Here is a 22,991-nt window from a genome sequence, read left to right on the forward strand (position 1 = left end):
ACCATCCTCTCCACACCCATCCTATCTAGTCCTTTCAATATTCAGTAGGTCTCAATGAGATCCCCCTACATTTTTCTAAATTCCAGCGAGTACAGGCCCAAAGCTGCCAAACTATCCTTATATATTAACCCCTTCGTTCCCAGAATCATCGTGAAACTCCTTTGGACTCTCTCCAACGACAATACATCCTTTCTGAGATGTAGGGCCCAAAACTGTTGACAATACTTCAAGTGCAGCCTGACCAGTGTCTTATAAAGCCTCAGCATTCTCTCCTCGCTTTTATATTCTATTCTTGTTGAAATAAATACCAACATTGCATTTGTCTTCTTTACCACAGACTCAACCCGTAAATTAATCTTCTGGGATTCTTGCATGAGGGCTCGTAAGTCCCCTTGCACCTCTGATGATTGACCCTTCTCCCCATTTAGATAATAGTCTGCACTATTGTTCCTATTTTAGATTAGATTACGAGGACACGCAGTCCTCTTTTATTGTCATTTAGTAATGCATGCATTAAGAAATGATAGAATATTCCTCCGGTGTGATATCACAGAAACAGAGGACAGACCAGGACTGAAAAACTGACAAAAACCACATAATTATAACATATAGTTACAATAGTGCAAGCAATACCATAACTTGATGATGAACAGGCCGTGAGCACGGTAAAAAAGTTCAAAGTCTCTCGAAAGTCCCACATCTCACGCAGACGGGAGAAGGAAGAAAACTCTCCCTGCCATACCCGACCACAGACTGACTCTGAGTCGTCCAAAAACTTCGAGCTCCAACCAGCCCTCTGACACCGAGCACCGACTCAGCCGAACGCTTCGACCCCAGCCCCGGTTGCCAGCAGCAGGCAAAGCCGAGGATTTTGGGGCCTTCCCTCCGGAGATTCTTGATCGCATAGTAGCAGCGGCAGCGAACCGGGCATTTCAGAAGTTACTCCAGATGTTTCTCTGTGCTCTCACAGCTGTCTCCATCAAATCAGAATTGTGCACGGCCCCTATGTAACAGATACGATATCATTTCACCGGAGAGGCTACACGCACTATTCATTTCTGAACACCGTATTCCATCTGCCACTTTTTTGCTCATTCTTCCAATTTGTCTAAGTCCTGCTGCAATAGCATTATTTCCTCAGCACTGCCCACCCCTCCACCTATCTTTGTATCATCCACAAACTTTGCCACAAAGCCATCAATTCCATTATCTAAATCATTGACAGACAATGTGAAAAGTAGTGGTCCCAATACTGACCCCTGAGGAACACCATTAGTCACCGGCAGTCAACCAGTCCACTCGCTGCCTTCTGCCTGTCAGCCATTCTGCTATCCATGCCAGTATCTTGCTTGTAACACCGTAGGATTTTATCTTGTTAAACAGCCTCATGTGTGGCACCTTATCACATGCCTTCTGAAAATCCAAGTAAGTGACATCCACGGCCTCTCCTTTGTCCACCCTGCTTGTTACTTCCTCGAAAAACTCTGACAAATTTGTCAGTCAAGATTTCCCTTTTACAGAAACCATGCTGACTTTGACTTATTTTACCATTAATCTCCAAGTACCTCAAAACTTCATCCTTAATAATACACTCCAACACTTTCCCAGCTGCTGAGGTTAGGCTAACTAGCTATAATTTTTTTCTTTTGCCTTCCTCCCTTCTTAAAGAGTGGAGTGATATTTGCAATCTTCCTCCAGCACCATGCTAGTATCAAGTGATTCTTGGAAGATCGTGACCAATGCATCCATCATCTCTTCAGCAACCTCTCTCAGGACCCTGGGATGTAGTCCATCTGGTCCAGGTGGACTATCTACCTGAAGAACTTTGAGTTTGCCTAGCACTTTTTCCTTTGCAATAGCAATGGCTCTCCTGCTCAGACACTCACAGACATCTGGCACACTGCTCATGTCTTCCACATTGAAGACTGATGCAAAGTACCCATTAAGTTCATCAGCCAATTCTTTATCCCTCATTACATCTCACCAGCATCATTTTCCAGTAGTCCAATATCAACTCTCACCTCCTTTTTACTCTTTATACAACTGAAAAAACTTACAGTATCCTGCTTCATTTTATTGGCTAGTTTGTCCTCATATTTCATCTTATCCCTCCTTGTAGATTTTTTACTTGCCTTTTGCTGGATTTTAAAAGCTTCCCAAGCATCCAACTTCCCACTCTCTTTTGCTACTTTATATGCCCTTTCCTTGGCTTTTATGCAGTTCATAACTTCCCTTGTCAGCCACAGTTGCCTAGCTCTGCCATTTGTAAACTTCTTCTATGGGACATATTTACCGTGCGCCTTGTGAACTATTCCCAGAACCTTCAGCCACCTCAGCTCTGCCATCATCCCCACCAGTAACCTCTTCCAATCCATTTGGGCAAGCTCCTCTCCCACGTCTCTGTAATTCCCATTATTCCATTATGATACTGGTACATGTGATGTGTGCTTCTCGCTCGGAAATTGCAGTATGAATTCAATCATATTATGATCTCTGCCTCCTAAGGGTTCCTTTACATTTAGCTCCCTTATAAGATCTGGGTTATTACACAACGCCCAATCTAAGGTAGTCTTTGCCTGAATAGGTTCAAGCACAAGCTGCTCTAAGAAGCCATCTCATAGGCATTCAACTCTCTTGGGAATTCCCTTCTTGCAATCTGACACCAGCCTAATTTTCTCAATCCCCTTACATCTTGAAGTCCCCCATTGCAATTCTGACATTACTATTATTATATACCTTTTCCAGATCCCTTTGCAATCTCAACCCCACATCTTGGCTACTACTTGGAGGACTGTACATGATTCCCATTGTTTTTTAACCCTTGCTGTTTCTTAACTCCACCCACAAAAATTCAACATTCTCTGACCCTATGTCAGCTCCTTCTAAAGAAGTAATTCCATCTCATACCAACAGAACCACACCACAGCCTATGCCTTCCCGCCTGTCCTTTCGATACAAAGTATATCCTTTGATGTTAAGCTCCCAACTATGGCCTTCTTTCAGCCACGAATCAGTGATGTCCACAACATCATACCACCCAATTTTTATTGCGCCACAAGTTTGTTCACCTTATTCCGAGCACTACGCACATTTCAATACAGTACCTTCAGTCCTGCACTCTTCGCCCTTTTGAATTTTACCTCCGTGGTACAACTTAACCCTTTGCTTTGTCTTCATTTGTACCCAGTCATTGGCGTGTCCATCTCTACATTCATGTTACACCCATCAGCAACCTGTAAACCTGCTGGCTAATCCTCAGCTCTGTTATACTTGTTCTCATCCCCTTGCCATATTAGTTGAAAATCGCTCAAGTAAACCTGCCCACAAGAATATTGAGGTCCTGCTTCTCAGCTTCCTTCCTCACTCCCTGTATTCTTTTTTCAGGACCTCCTCCTTTTCTCTACCTATGTTGTTGGTACCAATATACACCACAACTGGCTGCTCACCCTCCTTATTCAGGATATTGTGGATGTGTTCAGAAACATCACAGACCCTGGCACCTGGGAGGCAAATTACCATCAGTCTTTCTTTTTTCTGTCCACAGAATCGCCAATCTATCCCCCTAACTATAGAGTCCCCTATTATTGCTGCCAGCCTCTTCAGTTTTCTACCCTTCTGAGCCACAGGGCCAGGCTCAGTGTCAGAGGCATTTCTGCTGTTGCTTCCCCCAGGCAGATTGCCCCCCCCCCCAAAATGGAGCGCTTGTAGCTGAGGGGTGTGGCTACATGGTGCTCTCCACTATCTGATGTTCTCTCTTCCCTGTCCTGACAGTCACCCATTTATCTGACTCCTTTAGCCTTGGGGTGACTACCTCCCTGTAGCTTCTGTCTATCACCACTTCACTTTCCCTAACAAGCCGAAGGTCATTAAGCTGCAGCTACAGTTCTTCAACACAGCCTCTAAGGAGTTGCATCTTGATGCACCTGGTGCAGACGTGGCCATCGGGGAGACTGGTAGCCTCATGGAAATCCCACATCTGACACCTAGAGCAGAACACTGGTCCTGTAGACATACCCTCTTTTCTCCCAAGAGTTAAATAAGGAAAAAGAAATAAGAAATAAGGAATGAAATTACCTTCTTACCTTGCCTCCACCTGTTCTCGCTGAAGCCCTGTTGAGCGAAAGCCTTACCAGTCTGACTCAGACCACTTTGCCAATGATCGTTCCTATAATGACTGCTCTGCTAGGTAGTACCCTCTTTTATGGAGACTGGGTTTTTCTTTTCTTTTCTTTTCCAAGTTTTTTTAATTGATTTCTATATAGAAGAATACAGAGTCCAAGAAAACACATATTAGAAAACAGTAGAAAAAATATAATAATACCAGACACAGTATATTGAACCATATTAACGAACTCCTTACTCTATATTCAGAAAGATGAGATTAATTTGTGTATTAGAATATAAACAACTTTATTAAAAAAAAAAGATCTACATCCGCTACCAAAGTCAAAGCTGTTTGGGAAAAAAAAGAAAAAAAAAACTTACCAGACAATTAAATATGCTATTAACCAACTTCTGTACTTTAACAAGAAGTCAAAGATCATGAAAATAATTTAAGAACGGCCCCTACAAATTTTGAAAATCTTGGTTAGATTCAGAAATTGAACAACAAATCTTTTCTAAATTTAGGCATGTCATAACATTCCGTAACCACTGAGCATGATTAAGCGGAACAGCATCCTTCCATTTAAACAAAAGCGCCCTCCCAGCCATAAGAGAGATAAAAGCCAAAATGGAGACTGGGTTTTTAAAGTTCTTCACTGGACTTGCGCGGGAATGCTTCTCCTACATCTGTGCAGTTCTCCAATCAACCTGTGCCTCAAGTTAGGGTGTCACTTACCACCCCCCACCAAGAATTTTGAACAACCGATGACTTCTTTTACTCCTAACACCCCCTTAGGACACGGAAATACCCCCATTGGGAATCACTAGTCTAACCCAAAAGCAAATTATTGCAGTACTCTAAATCTAAACCAAAAGCAGAAGTTAATAAAATTACTCAAAGACTCAGGCAGCTTCTGTCTGAATAAATATAATCAACTTTTCTCAACAGTGACTTTCCATCAGCGACAAAGCTTCTGGTGAAAGGATTTTAAACTCAAATGTTTACAGTTTATCTTTCCACAAATACTGACTGTGGAGATATTGCTAACTGCGCAGATTTTGTATTTGAGCTCAGCTTCTGTCAAATGCAGACAAATAGAATATTTCCAGCATTTTCTGCTTCTGTTTCATAATCCCAACATGTTTTTTTTTTGCCAACCTTGAATCAGAACTGGGAAGGTCAAGAATATATAGACTTTAGAATGCAAAAAAAGAAGAGAATTAATTAAAGGAATGGACACAATGGGGTGGAGACAAATTCCTGATAATGTTCCTTAGAGACCAAGTTTATTCTCAAACCATGCTAGCAAGCTCTCTTTATCAACATCTGACACAGTCAGTCCAATTTGTAAGGCAGTTATTAAAATTGCAAAGGTTTTCTGAGTGAAATGAACAACTGTCTACTGGTCTATGTGCAGCTTATTAATGTTCTGTACATGTCTACACACTTCGAGGAGACGATTTTATACTCTTCCTTCTGTCCCAAAGTGGCAATCCAACCTAAAGGAGTACATAGGAACCAATAGTGTCTTCTTGGAATGTGTGAATCAATGTACTGGATTAGCATGGAGTTGTTGCTGACAATTTATATATTTACCAAGTTATCATCCTAGCTGTTCATGTAGAGTACAACATGATGTCTTCTTGCTTAAAGTGTGGCACCTGTTCAATCCATCATTTACACGCTGTGCAAATGCTTTGCCTTTCCAGCTGCTGATAACCTCCAAAAAGACAAAGAGCTTCTCATGCTCAAATAAAGCAACTTTTACTATTCTGGTACTGTAGTTCATGAGAAAGCAAGTTGATCTTGTGTGTTAGAAAGTTATGATTGCAGTGTTTATCACTGCCACATGAAGTGTCTTTTGAATGCTGGGCCATAGAACTAATCTAACAGGTATTCAGCCCTTCTCTTAGGACCTGTAAACTTCTCAAACATAATATGCTCTGTGAAGTGTAAGTAGTTCACACATTTGTTGCATCAGGCTTGAGATATTGATCAGGCTTGTGTTCTTTCTTTTGAGTGAGGGTGAGATCAGAGAACTTGCAACATTACAAATACAGCTATGCGCATTTTTCATACATGTAGAATCAGGTTTAATATCATGGGCACATGTCGTGGAACTTGTTAACTTTGCAGCAACAGTACAATGCAATACATGACAATATAATATAAAAAAACTGTAAATTATGCAGCTGGTGAAGCTGATTGATTTCCCAGTTCTCTGCAGTTTACTTCAATCCTGCGCAGTAGCCACTCCACCCCCATACCAATCCCATACCAGACGGTGATACAGCCAGCCAGAATGCTCTCCGTGATAAATCTGTAGAAATTTTCACGTTTTAGGTGACATACCAAATCTCCTCTAACTCCAAATGAACTATAGCCGTTGCCTTGCTTTCTTCATAACTGCATTAATATATTGGAACCAGGTTAGATTCTCAGAGATATTAACACCCAGGAACTTGAAATTGCTCACCCTCTCCTCTTCTAATTCCCCTATTAGGTGTAATTTCCCTCGACTTATTCTTTCTTAAGTCCACGAGCAGTTCTTTGGTCTTACTGACATTAAGTGCAAGAATGTTGCAGCGGCACCGCTATAAGCCTTTTAATAGTAGCCAAAATGTGTGGTTGAGATAGCAAAGGGAGCTGAAAAAGGCACGTAATAAGGGTACTGACACAATTGTATTGGGGGATTTCAACAGGCAAGGGGATTGGGAAAATCAGGTTGGTGTCAGATCACAACGGAGGGTATTTACTGAATGCCTGGGATGTCTTTTTAGAGCAGCTTGTGCTTGAGCCTACTCAGGGAAAGTCTATCTTAGATTGGATGTTGTGTCATAAGCCATATCTTATTAGGAAGCTTAACGTGAAAGGAACCCTTAGGAAACAGTGATCATAATATGACTAATGTCATACTGTAATTTGAGAGGGAGAAGCAAAACTCAGATGTATCAGTATTGCAATGGAATAAAGGGAATTACAGAGGCATGAGAGGGGAGCTTACTGGGGTGGATTGGAGGAGGATACTGTTGGGGATGATGGTAGGGCGGAACTGGCTGAAGTTTCTGGAAACAGTTTACAAGGAGCAGGAAAGTTATGTCCCACAGAGAAATAAGATCTCAAATGGCTGGGGTAGGCATAAAAGCCTAGGAAAGGGTAGCAGAAGTGAATGGGAAGTTGGATGATTGAGAAGCTTTTAAAATCAAACAAACGACAACTAAAAACGCTATAAGAAGGGAAAACCAGCCAATAACATAAAGCAGGATACCAAAAGTTTTTTTTTCAGTTACTTAAACAGTAAAAGGGAGGTCAGAATTGATATTCAACTACAGGAAAATAACGCTGGTGAGGTAGTAATGGAGGACTTAGAAATACCAGATGAACTTAATAGGTACTTTGCATCTGACTTCACGGTGGAATACACTGGTAGTGTGCCAGAGGTTCGTAAGTGTCAGGGAACAGGAGTGTCATTGCTATTACAAAGGAAAAAATGCGAGGCAAACTTGAAGGTCTTAAAGCGGATAAGACACCTAAGCCAGATGGACTACAGGTCAGAGTCCTGAGAGAGGTTACTGAAGAGTTAGCAGATGTATTGGTCATGATCTTTCAAGAATCACTTGATTCTGGCATGGATCTGGAGGACTGGAAGACTGCAAATTCTTTAAGAAGGGAGGAAGGCCAAAGAAAGGAAATTACAGGCCATTTAGCATAACCTCAGGGGCTGGGAAAGTGTTGGAGTCTACTATTAAGGGTGAGGTTTTGAGGTACTTGGAGACTAATGATAAAGGAAGTCAAAGATAGAATGGTTTCTGTAAAGAAATATCTTGCCTGAAAAATCGGTCAGGAAGACAGATATCTTCGAGGAAGTAACAAGCAGGATGGCAGTGGTTTTCATTTACTGGGATTTTCAGGTTTGATAAGGTGCCACACATGAGGCTGCTTAACAAAAAATCCTTTGGTGTTACGGGAAAGATACTGGAATGGATAGTGGAATGGCTGACAAGCAGGAGGGAGCTGGTGGGAATAAAAGCAGCCTTTTCTGGTTGGCTGTCAGTGACTGGTGATGTTCCTCAGGAGTCAGTATTGGGATCGCTACCTTTCACATTGTTTGTCAATGATTTAGATAATGGAATTGATGGCTTTCTGGCAATGTTTGCAGATGATACAAAGATAGGTGGAGGGGCAAGTAGTGCTGAGGAAGAAATGCCATTGCAGCAGGACTTAGACAAATTAGAAGTATGTCCTTGTGCAAGACTCCCAGAAGGTTAATTTACAGGTTGAGTCTGTGGGAAAGAAGGCAACTACTATATTGGCATTCATTTCAAGGGGAATAGAATATAAAAGCAAGGAGATAATGTTTAGCCTTTATAAGACACTAGTCAGGCTGCAGTTAGAGTATTGTCAACAGTTTTGAGCCCCATATCGCAGAAAGGATGTAATACACACAAAATGCTGGTGGGATGCAGCAAGTCAGGCAGCATTTTCTGTGTGTTGCTTGAATTTCCAGCATCTGCAGATTTCCTCATGTTTGTGTCAGAAAGGATGTGTTGTATCTGGAGAGTCCAGAGGAGGTTCACTAGGAAGACTCCAGGGTTAACATATGAGGAGCGTTTGGCATCTTTGGGCCTGAACTCACTGGAATTTAGAAGAATGCAGGGGGATCTCATTGAAGCCTACTAAATGTTGAAAGGACTAGATAGGGTGGATGTGGAGAGGACGTTTCCTAAGGTGGCACAGCATCAAAATTGAGGGGCAGTCCTTTAGGTTAGAGGTAAGGAGGATTTTTTTTTAACCAAAGAGTAATGAATCTGTGGAATGCTTTGCCACAGACCGTGGTGGAGGGCAAGTCCATACGTATATTTAAGGTGGAAGTAGATCGTTTCCAGATTGGTCAGGGCATCAAAGGATGTGGTAAGAAGGCAATGTATGGAGTTGAGTGGAATCAGGATCAGCCATGATGGAATGGTGGAGCAGACTCGATGGGCTGAATGGCCTAACCCTGCTCCTATGTCTTACAGTCTTAAAGCCATGCTGTCTCTCCCTAAATAGGCCATGGGTATTCAAATGCTCATATACTCTGTCCATAAGAATTTTCTTTAGCAATTTCCCTACAACCGATGTGAAACTCAGAAGCCTATAGTTCCCTTGTTCTCTTCTTAAATAGAGGTACACCATTAGCCACTCACCGGTCCTCTGACACCTCGCCTTTGGCGAGAGAGGACACAAAGATTCTGATCAAAGACCCAGCAATCTCATCTCTTGCCTCCTTCAATAACTTGGGATAAATCTGGGGACTTACTCTCCTTAATATTCATTAGGAGACCTAACATTTCCTCCTCCTTGACCTCTAATGCCCTGAAGTATTTATAAACTCAGCACCGATCTCCTGGTCCTCCATATCCTTTTCCTTGGTGAATACTGAAGTAAGTACCTCACTCACGTTCTCTGCATTCAAGCAAATGTTACCCATATATCCTTGAGTGGTCCCACCCTTCCCCTAGTTATCCTGTTACTCTTGGTGTATATATATATAATGCCTTGGGATTCTCCTTAATCCAACCAGCCAAGGACTTCTCATGGCCCTTTCTGGCTTTGCTAATTCCCTTCCTTAGTTGTTCCCTGACTTCTGAAGGTTTACATACTTATCCTTTTTCTTCTTTATTAAATTCATCACCTCTCTGGACATCCAAGATTCCCTTATCTTTCCACCCCTGTCCTTCCTTCTAACTAGAACATACCTTTCCTGTACTCTGTACAATTGATCTTTAAACATTCTCCACATGTCAGATGTGGACTTACCTGAGAAGTGGTGTTCCCAATTAACACTTGTTTTTCCTGCCTAATGCCCTACTCCAATTTACAACTCTCCCACAAGGACCATACCTATCATTATCTATAGCTATCCTGAAAGACAAGGAGTTGTGGTCACTGTTCCCTTACTGTTCATCTACTGAAAGGTCAATCCCCTGGCTAGGCTCATTACCCAACATTAGGTTCAGTAAGGCTCCACCTCTCGTTGGACCGTCTACATACTGATTGAGAAAACCTTCCTGGATATACTGAACAAATTCAGCCCCATCTAAACTTTCTGAATGATCCTGAGTGCATCCAACTTCAGCTCCAACTTCTTGACTCAGTCAATCAGGCACTAAATTTGGGTACATTTCCCACAGATGTGGTCATCAAGGAAGCCATCAGGTATCCTGAATTCCCATATCTGAGAGGAAGCGCATTCCATTCTGACTACTCTATACCAAAAAAGAAAAAGGCTTAACTGTGCCTTTACCCGTTTACGCCAAAGCCTTCACACACTAGCACTGGCACACCCCAACAATAGTCACTCTGCTTGAGCCTAACCTCCTTTTAATTACAGCTGAGGTTAGGGCTCTGATGCCGACACTTTCTGTGCCTGTGTAGTCCAAAAAGACTGGTCTTTCCTGAATCTTCTCCTTTTATCCTTTTTCCTGGTTTCTGTAGGCCCTAAGTCAATACAGCCTCCTCTCGACTGAGCTGTCGAGAAAGGACCGGCTTTACCCAAGTCTGTTCTTTTTATACTTGCACTCCTAGCTTTGGCAAGCCTCTGATGCCAATACTTTCTGTGCCTGTGCAGTCCAAAAAAATAGGATTCTGATGTGATCCTATGTTTATGAAGGAAGCCTGTCATTCTATGGTAACAGGAGCCCTCTGTTCCAAGCGTCATTGCGGAGAAAATGTCTGGCAGAATGCGCTTTGCAGTATTGTCCCTATGCTGTTCTATCTCCATTCATGTCTCCATTCACTGAACATAACTTGGAGAGGATTGTATCTCCAACTCACATATTCTCCATAGCAGATCTCCTTTCTGACATTTGATTTACAGTTCTTCTGGCAACATCTCAAATAACTCTGTACTGTGCTTCCAACAGCATATCTGGCCAGTGACTGTGTATCCTCAACACAAAATATTTCCATTTCTTTGAGGAATAAATGAAATGATATCACTTATTCACCACTTAATATAATTTTCAACTTAGATTAGTGCTTACCAGCAAATAGAATAATTTGGAAGAATAAAACACCCCTTATTATCTTGGGACTGGGAATGTCAAGGAAAGCTTGTTAGTCTGGAGTGAATATGGACTCTTACGATAACTTTATGGTTTGGTGAACCCTCGCAAGACAGAAAGCCCCGGGGGAATACCTGGTAAGGCTCTGAAAACTTGTGCCAACCAACAGGCAGGAATATTCAAGGATATTTCCAATCTCTCACTGCTACGGGTTGAAGTTCCCACTTGCTTCAAAAAAGCAACAATTATACTGGTGCTAAGAAGGATAATGTGAGCTGCCTTAATGACTATCAACCAGTAGCATTCACATCTACAGTGATGAAATGCTTTGAGAGGTTGGTCATTACTAGATTGAACTCCTGCCTCAGCAAGGACCTGGACCCATTGCAATTTGCCTATCGCCACAACAGGTCAAGGGCAGATGCAATCTCAATGGCTCTTCACACAGCTTTAGACCACCTGAACAATACAAACACCTATGTCAGGATGGTGTTCATCGACTATAGCTCAGCATTTAACACCATTACTCCCACAATACTGATTAAGAAGTTGCAGAACCTGGGTCTCTGTAACTCCCTCTGCAATTGGATCCTCAACTTCCTAACTGGAAGACCACAATCTGTGTGGATTGATGATAATATCTCTTCCTCATGAATCTCAGGTCGTATACTGCATACATAATTTGATAATGTGTAGTTTGAACTTTGACTAAGGCATCTGATGGGTACAATGCATTAAGTGAAAACCAATATCAGTCATGTGACATTGGCATGTGTTTGAGAAAAGTATCAAGGGTTCCAATGGGTGTCATGTGCTGTTTGACTGAAACATAATCAGATAACTGATGTTGTAAGAACCAATGTCTGAGGAAGGAGTGTGCGGTGAAGCAGAATTACGGATGATATTGAAAGTTAAGTCATAGAGACTCGCAGCAGGGTAACTGGCCCCTTTGGCCATTGAGTCCATGCTGACCATCATGTACCCACATCGCCCCCCATTTCCACCAACTTCCCTCAAGTTCTGCCACCTGCCTACACATTAGAGAGAATTTATAGTGGCCATTTAACCGAACAACCCAAACATCTTGGGATGTGGGAGGAAACAAATGTAGCTGGAGAAAATCCTACAATGAATGTGCAATCAACAAGATGTTGAAACTCCACATAGGTCAGGACTGAACCTAGGTCACTGGGGCTGTGAGATGGCAGTTCTACTTGCTGCACCATTGTGTCCAACTTATGATTCAGTGTGTGTGAGGAGTTACATGAGTAGAAAATACTTTACAAAATCCCCATGTGCATTTGCACCTTTTCTCACCTTCTCTGCCTGCATAGAATAAGCACATTCTGATTCTGATTAACAATATCATACTCCTGTTCCTGACACTGTACTTTAAGACATTATATCTGTTATGTTTTGTAACTTCAGAACATTAAACTAATTCAACAGGAGTCCGAAATGTATTCAACAATGGGTTTACTTTAACTGAGGTGCACAAGCATCTGTATTTCTACATATAACCCATAATTAATTATTCAAACAAACAAGAATACTTAATTAAACAATACATAAACAAAATTACTCAAATATTATTGAAATATCAAATACACAACTCTCCTTCCTGCTCAGGTGTAAACAACTCAATAGAGAATGCATCTCAACTATATACATAGTATACTATACAATACAACCACTATACAGACATCCCCAGCATAGTAAATTTTAAATTGTACCACTTAATCTGAAAGATTCCATTGTTATAGAGGCTTTCTTATTCTTGTGGGATAACGTCTTTCCTGACATGGGGGGGGGGGGGGGACAGCTTTGAAACAGTTGCAGGTTTTGGGGCCTCCTCCATGCTGGTTCCAAGACTGCAAGAAATGGTTCTGATAGTGGTAGCCACCTTTCTTCTTCGAGCTTGTGCATCTTGATCTTGGGAAGCTACATTTATTTCACTGGAGTATTCTCTTACTGATCCTTCTATTGCTCCATTTCTGGTCTGATCGCTCCTCTTGGTTTCCTCATCCACAACATCATCTGATGAATCGTAAACACAAAATACTCTGCAGGTGCTGGGGTCAAAGCAACACTCACAACACGCTGGAGGAACTCAGCAGGTTGAGCAGCAACCATGGAAACGATCAGTCAATGTTTCGGGCCGGAATCCTTCATCAGGACTGAAGAGGGAAGGGGCAGAGGCCCTATAAGGAAGGTGGGGGGAGGGTGGGAAGGAGAAGGCTTACAGGTGAAAAACCAGTAAGTGGAAAGATAAAGAGGTCGGAGAGGGGAAGCAGGGAGGTGATAGGCAGGAAACGTGAAGAAGGAATAGGGGAAAACACAATGGGTAGTAGAAGGAGGTGGAACCATGAGGGAGATGATAGGCAGCTGGGGGAGGGGGCAGAGTGAAATAGGGATAGAGGAAGGGAGGGGGAGGGAATTACCGGAAGTTGGAGAATTCTATGTTCATACCAAGGAGCTGGAGACTACCTAGATGGTATATGAGGTGTTGCTCCTCCAACCTGAGTTTAGCTGCATCATGGCAGTAGAGGAGGCCATGTATGGACATATCCGAATGGGAATGTGAAGCAGAGTTGAAGTGGGTAGCAACCGGGAGATCCTGTCTTTTGTGGCAGACGGAGAAAAGGTGCTCGAAGAAGCTGTCCCCCAATCTGCGTCGGGTTTCACCGATGTAGAGGAGGCCGCACCGGGAGCACCAGATGCAATAGATGGCCCCAACAGACTCACAAGTGAAGTGTTGCCTCACCTGGAAGGACTGTTTGGGGCCCTGAATGGTGGAAAGAGAGGAGGTGTAGGGACAGGTGTAGCACTTACGCTTACAGGATAAGAGCCGGGTGGGAGATCCGTGGGAAGGGACGTGTGGATCAGGGAGTCACGGAGGGATCAATCCCTGCAGAAAACGGAGAGGGGTGGAGAGGGAAAGACGTGCTTAGTTGTGGGGTCCTGTTGAAGGTGGCGGAAGTTGCGGAGGATAATCTGCTGGATCCGGAGGCTGGTGGGGTGGTAGGTGAGGACAAGGGGAACTCTGTCCCTGTTGTGGTGGTGGGAGGATGGGGTGAGGGCTGAGGTGCAGGAAATGGAGGAGATGCGGGTGAGGGCATCATTGATGATGGCAGAAGGGAAACCATGATCCTTAAAGAAAGAGAACATTTGAGATGTCCTGGAACGGAAAGCCTCATCCTGGGAGCAGATGCAGTGGAGACGGAGGAACTGGGAATACGGAATGGCATTTTTGCATGTTGCACGGTGGGAAGAATTATGGTCCAGGTAGTTATGAGAGTCTGTGGGCTTGTAGAAGATGTCAGTGGACAGTCCGTCTCCAGAGATGGAGACCGAGAGATCGAGAAAGGGGAGAGAAATGCCCGAGATAGACCAAGTGAATTTGAGGACTGGGTGGAAGTTTGAAGTAAAGTCGATGAAATTGATGAGCTCAGCATGGGTGCAGGAAGTAGCCCCAATGTAATCATCAATGTACCGAAGGAGAAGTTGGGGAGCAGTACCAGAATAGGTTTGGAGCACAGACTGTTCCACATAACTAACAAAGAGGCAGGCATAGCTGGGACCCATGCGAGTGCCCATAGCTACACCCTTGGTCTGAAGAAAGTGGGAAGAGCCAAAAGAGAAGTTATTAAGTGTGAGTACCAGTTCTGCCAACCAGAGGAGGGTAGTGGTGGTGGGAACTGGTGAGGTCTATTATCCAGAAAGTACTGGAGGGCTTTGAGGTCTTCTTGATGGGGAATGGAGGTGTATAAGGATTGGACATCCGTAGTGAAAATGAAGCAGTTGGGACCTGGGAACTGGAAGTTATTGAAGAGGTAGAGGGTATGGGATGTATCCTGGATGTAGGTGGGGAGGGACTGAACTATGGGTGACAAAATGGAGTCCAGGTAGGCAGAAACAAGTTTGGTGGGACAGGAGCAGGCAGAAACTATGGGTCTACCGGGACAGTCAGGCTTGTGGATCTTGGGGAGGAGGTAAAACCGAGCAGTACGGGGTGTGGGAATTATGAGTTTAGCGGCTGAGGATGGAAGATATCCGGAGTTGATAAGGACGGTGATGCTACGGAAGACAATGGCTTGATCTTTTTTGGTGGGGTCCTGTTCCAGGGGTAAGTAAGAGGAGGTGGCAGAGAGCTGCCATTTGGCCTCAGTGAGGTAGAGGTCCATCTGCCAGACTACTACGGCACCATCTTTGTCTGCGGGCTTGATGGTGAGGTTGGGATTAGTGCGGAGAGAGTGGAGGGCAGTGCATTCAGAGGGAGTGAGGTTGGAACAGGAGAGAGGAGTGGTGAAGTTGAGACGATTGATGTCTTGGGGACAGTTAGAGATTAAAAGATCGCGTGCAGGTAGAAGGCCCAGGCAGGGTGTCCAGGAGGAGGAGGAGGGTTGAAGACGGGAGAAGGGGGTCATCAGTAGGGGGAGGGGAATCCTTGTCAAAGAAGTAGGCTAGGAGACGTAGCCGACGGAAGAAGAGTTCAGTGTCATGGTGGGCACGGAACTCACTGAGATATAGACAGAGGGGGACAAAAGTGAGGCCCTTGCTAAGTACAGAATGTTCTGCCTCAGAGAGGAGAAGGTCAGAGGGGATGGTGAAGACACAGCAAGGGTTGGGGCTGTGGTCAGAGGAGGGTAAAGAGTGGGAGGTCTCAGGAGGGAGAGTGGGTTGCCACCCACTTCAACCCTGCTTCATTTTCCCAGTCGGATACGTCCATACATGGCCTCCTCTACTGCCATGATGAGGCCAAACTCAGGTTGGAGGAGCAACACCTCAAATACCGTCTTGGTAGTCTCCAGCCCCTTGGTATGAACATAGAATTTTCCAACTTCCGGTAATTCCCTCCCCCTCCCTTCCCCTATCCCTATTTCACTCTGCCCCCTCCTCCAGCTGCCTATCACCTCCCTCATGGTTCCACCTCCTTCTACTACCCACTGTGTTTTCCCCTATTCCTTCTTCACCTTTCCTGCCTATCCCCTCCCTGCTTCCCTTCCCCCACCCCTTTATCTTTCCCCTTACTGGTTTTTCACCTGGAACCTACCAGCCTTCTCCGTCCCACCCTCCCCCCACCTTCTTTATAGGGCCTCTGCCCCTTCCCTCTTCAGTCCTGACGAAGGGTTCCGGCCCGAAACATTGACTGATCGTTTATACGGATACTGCCCAACCTGCTGAGTTCCTCCAGCGTGTTGTGAGTGTTGCATCATCTGATGAATCTTCCATCTCACATCTCCATTGAGTCCTTTCTTTTGGTCTTCTATTCATCTACTGGGCTTTGGTCTTTGCATCTACTTTTACAAGCAGGTTTTGTCTCCCACTTGAAGTTCATGCAATAATCTTAACACGTGCAGACTAGATTCTGGTTCTTTTTACTCACAAAAGCCAAATGTTTGCAACCGACCTGAAACTCCTTAAACCCTCTTCTATCTCAAAACCAAGTTGCATTTCACAACCAACTGCCTGATTAACATATCAGAAGCTCTCTTAGATATGTTGCCTATAAAAACTGTTGTCGTTGGACCACTGCTTTTGTCACTTTCATGATTCCCCTGAACAGTGTGGTCCTTCCTTGCTTCAATATGCTTTCCAACCAGAAGCACCAACACCTCTTTGTCCTCCTTTGGGCAATGGTTTATGTCTTTCAGCATGGAGACAGTTGTGGCATCGTCTGGTACTTTCCTTAGTCCACGATCATATGGTTTCATTGCAGGGAATGTGGCATGCAAATTGTGGATGGATCTCCAATCAAGTTGTTGTTATTTCAGCCAATTACTGATCCTCCTGTTTTTACCATGTACAAGCTTAATGTACAGTAGCTTGTTGGGTGTAGAATTTCACAGTTATGATTGTCATTCCCACATGAAGTATCTTTTCTCCAGTGTAAGATCTTAGTTGAATATCTGCAGGCTTCAGTTTTGTGTCTTTGAAATGCCTTTCAAACTCATTTTGAGGAATGACTGAAACAGCTGAAATGGTGTCCAATTCCACTTTAATTAATTTGCCATTTACTTTTGGTGTAAGTCATATTCTTTGTCTCCTAGTAGTTTTCAAATTGTAAATCTCAAGGCTCCACAAACCTGTGTCATCTCATCATTATCAGATTTCTCATTGACAGCATGCAGATTAGTTCTCTTTTTAAAACTGCAATTAGAACCTTTAATTTTTTCTTTTCTTTCTGCAGCCTATTTATTTTTTTTCTGCCTGACATGCTCTTTGTATGTGTCCTACTTTGTTGCATTTTCTGCAATTTTTACCTTTAACTCTGCACTGGTCTGGTGTATGTGAGCCTCTGTCACAAAGGTAACGTAACTACTTTGCAGGTTGGTTTCTGTTTAGACATTGCAATTTTATTCACACTCACTTTCATTCCTGACTTCAACTCAATTGCATCTCTGCCTGTGTTTCCATTGAAACAATGATTTAAACCACTCTTTTAAATGTAAGTTCTGCTTCAGTTAGGAGCTATACTTGAAAGCTTTCCTTTAAGATTCCACATATTAAACATTCTCTCAGTGCATTATTAAGATCGTAACCAAACTCACAACTGAATTGACTTTATTCCTTACATCCTTCACATACAAGAGGAGTAAAAATCTTCACATCTAAATGTGCAATGTGCAATTTATAGTAATTTGTTATAAATTATATGTACAACAGGACAGTCAATATAGCATAGAAATACAATTGTATCAGGGTGAATTAATCAATCTGATGGCCTGGTAGAATAGAATAGAATAGAATATCTTTATTGTCATTGTTGTGGAGCAATGAAACACAGTTTAGCAGCTCAACATTTTGTAGCATGACAAAGAAAAAGTACATAAAATAAACTCTAAAACCTCAGGAGTACAGTCCAAAATTAATAATATATGGGGGGGGGGGGTAGGACTATTGCACACCTGCCATTCCTGGAAGTGTAATGCATTTAGCTGCCGCCGTCTTAGGAGGGGGGCAGGAGAAGGGAAGGGAGTGTTATACATTTCACTGCTTGTGGGTAGAAACTGTTAAGGAGTCTCTTTGTTTTCGTCCTTAATGCTCTGTATCTCTTCCCAGAAGGTAGAGGGGAAAACAGGTGATATCCAGGATGAGTGGGATCCTTTGAAATACAAGTAGCCTTCTTTTGAAGTCCGCCAGTATAAATGTCTCTGAGGGAGGGTAATGTTGTGCCAATAACCCACTTTGCTACCCTCACCACCCACTGCGAGTCCTTCCTGTTCTGTTCTGTGCAGCTGGCAAACCACACTGCACAGCAATACGTCAAGAGGCTCTCTATAGCTGTCCGATAGAAGTTGATCAGCAGGTGATGAAGGAGGAGAGCGTGCTTTAGCTTCCTTAGGAAGTAGAGCCTCTGTTGGGCCTTCCCCACCTGATAAGAGATATGGGCAGTCCAGGTGAGGTCAGCCGAGATGTAGACGCCGAGGAACTTGAAACTCTCTACTCTCTCCACCTCTTTCCCGTATATGTGCAGAGCAGAGTGCTTGACGTGCTTTGATTTCTTGAAGTCTACTATCAGCTCCTTGGTTTTTGTGATGTTCAAGTCCAGGTTATTATGACAACACCATTCTGTCAAATGCTGTACCTCCTCCCTATAGGATGTCTCATCACAGTCTGATATGATACCTATTAGGGTGGTATCGTCAGCAAAAGAAGAAGGTATCCCAGAGTTTGTTGGTCGTGGCTTTTATGCTGCGGTACTATTTTCTGGATAGTAGCAGCTGGAACAATTTGTGGTTCGGATGACTTGGGTTCCAAATGATCCTTCAGGTCCTTTTTACGCATCTATCTCTGTAAATGTCCTGAATAGCGGGAAGTTCACATCTACCATGGTTAAACAATCTCTTCAATTCAGCCACAAACACTGAAATGGACTCCCCTTCTTTCTGATTCCACTTATAAAACTTAAAACATTCTGCAATCAAGAATGGCTTCAGTTCTGAATGTTCCTGCATCACTTTTACTATAGCAGCAAAGCTCATTTCTGCTGGCTTGGTTGGAACACTCAAACTTTGAAGCTTTTAACCCCAATCCACTCTGCAACATTGGCACTTGTTTTTCATTGACTCTTTCATTTGCTTCAAAATACTGTTCCAATTGTTCAGCATACATGAGCCAATTACCCGTTGTGTAAACAAACTGATAAATCTTTCAGGTGTAGCCAGTCATTTCTGACTTTTTTTCATGATTATTATCACCCGGTACTCACCGTGTATGAATTCTTCCATTTATTTATCTATTTTTAACTTGATCATGTCTTCCCTTCTGAAGAACATGTGCTTTTTGTAACTCAACAGTTCCTTGCTGCATTTTATATTTCGAACATCTCACTGCACTTTAACAGGTTAGTAGCTATATCAGTTTTTAAAGAAATACCTCCTTGCCAATGTTATGTTTTGTAATTTCAAAACATTGAATTTAATTGAAGATGCGGGAGTCCGAAATGTGAGTCTAACTACGGGTTTACTTTAAGTCAGGCGCGCACATATCTTATGGTAGTGTGGTGACGTATGCAAATAACATATTTCTACATATAACCATTGATTATTTAAACAAATAAAAATGCTCAATTTAAATATATATACAATTACACTCAAATATTATTGAAATATCAAATGCGTAACAAACCCATCACTCTAAATAAAGCTAGAATGATACCTGAAATATTTCCATATCAGTTAATACATGTAGTGATTGAAGAATAACATTGTGGTGACTCCCAAGTATGTTATTCTTCTGTTGCAAAGAAGTGTTTCTTTCCGGCTTTGAGCATTTCTTAGTATCTCCATAAAACTGGAAACTTTCCAACTGTAACTCTCCATTATAACCAAATGTAACAATTTCCAATTGTACATATCTGAACAAGAGCATTTGAATGGACATTTAGGTGTCACGTAAAACAATGCAGTTCACATACAGAGCAAATAAAAAATCAAAGTTAAATAAAACTGAAGAATCCCTGTTAAAATTGCACATTCCCATGTTCCCAATGCTGCATATGCTATGCACTTTTCCATACAGGCTAGCCCCAATGCCTTGCGCCATCATTTTGTTTCAGTCTCCATGCTATGTTGGGTCATAGAATGAAAGCAGCTTTCAGTTTTGTATTATGACATAGGAGTTAATTTGTTATGTTATATTGCTTTCTCTCGGAACACGGTACTAATAATTTATTCATACCACACATGCTATTAAAAATATTAAAACAATATATCTTGGACTTGCTCTCAGTATTCTTGTAATATTTCCATTAACATGTTGAGCCAGAGGCAGCACAACTTCATTGGTATAGCAGAAGCCAAAGCAATACCAGAAATATTTCCATGTCATTTAATCTATCTGCAGATCAAGGAATAATGTTATATTGGGCTACACTGAGTCTTACATTTTATGAGAGCATTAAATTACACCCTGCACATTTATCTTGGGGACTGTATTACCTTTGCAATCAAGTTTTATCCAATAATCTTATATTGAAGTTATTTACATTTAGCAGTGTATCAAGTTAATTCTGAAACACTTCCACACAATTAGTCTCATAATCGGATTTTATGGGTTTAGGCTTGATACCCATAAAGTAGGATGAAATCAATATTATAATCATGGAACCCAACCCATTTTAATGCCTACTCAAGTAACACCATTCCAGTAAAAGCAGAAATGGATTTAAGCAGTAGAGTGTGCTTCTCCAAATTGGTAAAGTTGCCAAAGAAACTGAAAATTGATTGCTCCATAATTGGGGTTGATCAAGCTGAAGACCACTGAAAGGAATAAAGCATCAGCACTCAGATCTTTCCGCAGTTTACGAAACTTGATTGGAGAGGAATTCAGAAGAATTCAGACCAAAATACTGTAGAGGTTGTACATCTTATCTCTTCAACAGTTAGATCGGGGCACAACTGCGCAAGCGCGTGGACGTCAGCCAGTGAGGACAGCGAGCAGAGTTTAAAAGGACACAGCCTTATAGAGTGGGCGTTAAGAGAGGAGCAGGCAGTGGAGTAGAGGGAGACAAAGTAGGAAGACTTTGGCTCAATGGGGCTTAGGCGTAAATGGGTCGAGGTGAGGTAGGTTGTCTGAGTAGAATACAGACAGGAACTATGTGTGTGAGGCTGGTTTTCTGTGCTTGGTGTCAGATGTGGGAGGTCCGGGAGACTCTCAGCCTCCCGGACGGCCACACCTGTGCCAGGTGTGTCGAGCTGCAGCTCCTTAGGGACCGTGTTAGGGAACTGGAGATGCAGCTCGATGACCTTTGTCTAGTCAGGGAGAGTGAGGAGGTGATAGAGAGCAGCTATAGGCAGGTAGTCACACCAGGTCCTGGGGAGACAGTTAAATGAGTAACAGTCAGGAGAGGGAAGGGCAGGAGTCAGAGGCTAGAGAGCACCCCTGTGGCTGTACCCCTTGACAATAAGTACTCCTGTTTGACTACTGTTGGGCAGGATGGCCTACCTGGAGGAAACAACAGTGGTCGCGCCTCTGGCACAGAGTTCAGTCCTGTGGCTCAGAAGGGTAGGGAAAGGAAGAGGATGGCAGCAGTGATAGGGAACTCTATAGTTAGGGGGTCAGACAGGTGATTCTGTGGACCCAGGAAAGAAGCACGAATGATAGTTTGCCTCCCAGGTGCCTGGGTCTGGGATGTTTCTGATCATGTCCAAGATATCCTGAAGTGGGAAGGAGAACAGCCAGAGGTCGTGGTCATATTGGTACCAACGACATAGGCAGGAAAAGGGAGGAGGTCCTGAAAGCAGACTACAGGGAGTTACGAAGGCAGTTGAGAAGTAGGACCACAAAGGCAGTCATCTCGGGATTACTGCCAGTGCCATGCAACAGTGAGTATAGGAATAGAGTGAGGTGGAGGATAAATGTGTGGCTGAGGGACTGGAGCAGGGGGCAGGGATTCAGATTTCTAGATCATTGGGACCTCCTTTGGGGTAGGAGTTACCTGTACAAAAAGAACAGATTGCACCTAAATATCAGGGGGACAATTATCTTGGCGGGGAGGTTTGCTAAGGCTATTGGGGAGATGCTTCCTTACCTGTCAATGTCCACAATGTCCTGGGTTCCACAAAACCAACAGGTATAAGACCGAAAGACCATAAGACATAGGAGCAGAATTAGGCCATTCAGTCCATCGAGTCTGTTCCACCATTCCATCATGGTTGATCCCGGATCCCATTCAACTTGCTCGCCATATCCTTTGAAGTCCTGACTGACCAGGAAACGATCTACTTCTGCCTTTAGTAAACACACGGAATTGGCCTCCACAGATTTACTACTCTCTGGCTAAAAAAATTCCTTCTTACCTCTATACTAAATGGTCACCCCTCAATTTTGAGACTATGCTCTCCAGTTCTGCATACTCCCACCATAGTAAATATCCTCTCCACATCCACCCTATCTAGTCCTTTCAACATTCGGTAAGATTCAATGAGGTCTCCACAAGTTCTTCTAAATTCCAGTGAGTACAGGCCCAAAGCTGCCAAACGCTCCTCATATGTTAACTCCTTCATTCCCGCAATTATCCTCATGAACCTCCTCTGAACTCTCCCCAATAACAACATATCCTTTCTGAGATATGGGACCCAAAACTGTTGATAATACTCTGTGCGGCCTGACTAGTGTCTTATACAGGCTCAGCATTATCACTTTGATTTTATATTCTATTCCCCTTGAAATAAATGCCATCATTGTGCTTGGCTTCTTTACCACAGACTCAACCTGTAAATTAACCTTCTGGGAGTCTTGCACACAAGGATTCCTAAGTCCCTCTGCACCTGTAATGTTTGAAACTTCTCCCCATTTAGATAATGGTCCGCACTATTGTTCCTTTTAACAAAATG

At 43.0% G+C, this 22,991-nt stretch overlaps 1 long non-coding RNA gene across 1 annotated transcript in view; it reads right to left on the minus strand.

The window, feature by feature from the left end:
- Window positions 1-4,088: 4,088 nt before the first annotated feature.
- The window catches only part of LOC134336485 (uncharacterized), a 138,596-nt gene continuing 119,693 nt past the window's right edge, over window positions 4,089-22,991 (minus strand). Inside the window, exon 3 of the long non-coding RNA XR_010015800.1 lies at window positions 4,089-4,254. This is a non-coding gene — a long non-coding RNA (uncharacterized LOC134336485). The remainder of the gene's footprint in view (window positions 4,255-22,991) is intronic.

This window comes from Mobula hypostoma, chromosome 22 (genome assembly GCF_963921235.1).
Source record: "Mobula hypostoma chromosome 22, sMobHyp1.1, whole genome shotgun sequence".
Lineage (NCBI taxonomy): Eukaryota > Metazoa > Chordata > Chondrichthyes > Myliobatiformes > Myliobatidae > Mobula > Mobula hypostoma.